Source organism: Grammomys surdaster, unplaced genomic scaffold, assembly GCF_004785775.1.
Source record: "Grammomys surdaster isolate TR1022 unplaced genomic scaffold, NIH_TR_1.0 341, whole genome shotgun sequence".
NCBI lineage: Eukaryota > Metazoa > Chordata > Mammalia > Rodentia > Muridae > Grammomys > Grammomys surdaster.
In genome coordinates, this window is record NW_021604760.1 from 3,471,429 (window position 1) to 3,473,519 (window position 2,091).

General features: G+C 41.1%; 1 pseudogene; it reads left to right on the forward strand.

The window, feature by feature from the left end:
- Window positions 1-1,618, forward strand: part of LOC114630553 — a 7,341-nt pseudogene extending 5,723 nt beyond the window's left edge.
- Window positions 1,619-2,091: the final 473 nt, after the last annotated feature.

Consider the following 2,091-nt stretch of genomic DNA (forward strand, 5'->3'; position numbering starts at 1 on the left):
TCTATCTATCTATCTATCTATCTATCTATCTATCTATCTATCTATCTCTGTCCACATGCTCTCACTATGTTGCTGAGGCTGGTTTTGAACTTGAGATCCTTATGTGTTCGCTTCCTGTGTAGCTGGAATCAAGTCTAGCTAAAATCACCATTTCCTCATTGGACCTTAATTAAGACACTGAGTTGTACTTGGGAGCCATGTGGTACCAGAAATTCATATTTTTAAAAGTTGGAATTTCACTTACTTCCCCATTACTGGTAGATGAACATGGTCTCCTTTGCCTCCTCTAGGGGTTGTATATGTTCTATGTTGACTGTGTGGTATTTTCAGAACTCTCTATATAATAAAATATACTGGATTGTATTTTTCATGTGGGTGAATTTTATGGTATGCTTACTGTATTATTATAAAACTCTTATTTTAAGACACAGCCATTTGCACTCATGATCTATTGGTAACTCTCCAAGAGATGAAATCAAAACTGCTTAGATCCAGGCTAAGGAGGCTCTTCACCAGGGCCCCACGCTTTGAGGCCCCTTCCTTTGGCCCCCTTGTCTGAATTGTCATGAGCCCTTTATGACACCATGAGAACACTCAGCTAGATCCCCTGTTCTCTATAATAGGCCACACATTTGGTTTTAGGTATTCTGAAGTTCCTGTCCAAATGTCCCTGGTTTGCTTCTGTAGCTTGTGTGAAGCATTCCATATGTCCATTTCCCAACGACAATGACAGACTTTGTCTCTTCTAATCACAAATAGCTTTCTCATTGGGACAAGGAAGGTGTAGATAAAATTGAAGGTAGAGGTTGGGTCTAAGCCCACAAGCAAGACCTCTGAATGCAGGATTGGTGTGGGAGTCAGGTAAGAAGAGGACTTCTGTTCTTCAACTCTGATTCTTTTATTCTTGTTAAAGGTCCCTCATATCTTGGAACTTGGAAGCTATGATTGAACAAAGTCTAAGGTTAGCACATGCACCAGCCTAGCCTAGTCCTTTTCTAATACAGTACAATAATTACCTCTCACAATCTAAATACAGCAATGACTAATATGTATTAAGTGTACCAGGCTTTCTGTGATGGATTTAATGAATGCTATGCTAGTAGTGAATAAGGAATCTGGAAGTGGGCCTACTTCTTTTCCTAGGCTGCCAGGAAGATGTCGGACATTCAGACAGAGCATACTTACCAAAAGCAGCCTTCAGCCTTTCAAAACAAGAAGCATGTTTTTCTGGGAGAACTTAGCAAGGAAAAACTCCCTCAGTACTACAAAAATAGCTGTCTAGGCTTCAAGATGCACAGGGAGGCCATCAAGGGCACCTACAAGACAAGAAATGCTCCTTCACTGGTAGTGTCTCCATCCAAGGTCGGATCCTGACTAGTGTCGTGATGAAGATGCAGAGGACCATTGTCATCCGCTGGGACTATCTCCATTACATCTGAAATGACAATCATTTTCAGAAGTGTCACAAGAACATATCTGAGCACCTGTCCCTGTTTCAGGGATGTACAGATCAGCGACATTGTCACTGTTGGAGAGTGCAGGCCCCTGAGCAAGACTGTTCAATGTGCTCAAGGTCACCAAGGCTGCTGGCACCAAGAAGCAGTTTCAGAAGTTCTAAGGAGAGTCTGGACAATGCCCTAGAACAAATGAAGTTATTTTCCAACTTAAAAACCAAAAAAACAAAAAGAACAACAACAACAAAAAAAAACAAATGGTATGCCATTTAGTCCTTGTATCAAAGTGGATACTATTATCCCAATGTTCCAAATAAATATTGAAGTTTGGTGAGGTTAAGTTAATAGTTATGTGACAATTTGGCCCATAGACCATCTGTCAAGATCCCACATAACCATGCCTCCCTAGGAAGGCTTGGCTCATGGAGAAGACCAAAGAACATATCTCTTCCTGTCTTTGAATAATTCTGAGTATGACACAGTAAGAAAAAGAGGGATGCCACAACAAAACAGCGGGCCAAGTTCCTTTCATTTGAACAAGACCAGAACGTGCATCAATATTGTGATGTGGCTCACATTTGTAGAGGACATTTTCATCTTCTTTGCAGCCTGAGGCAATGGCTGCCACTTATTCCTT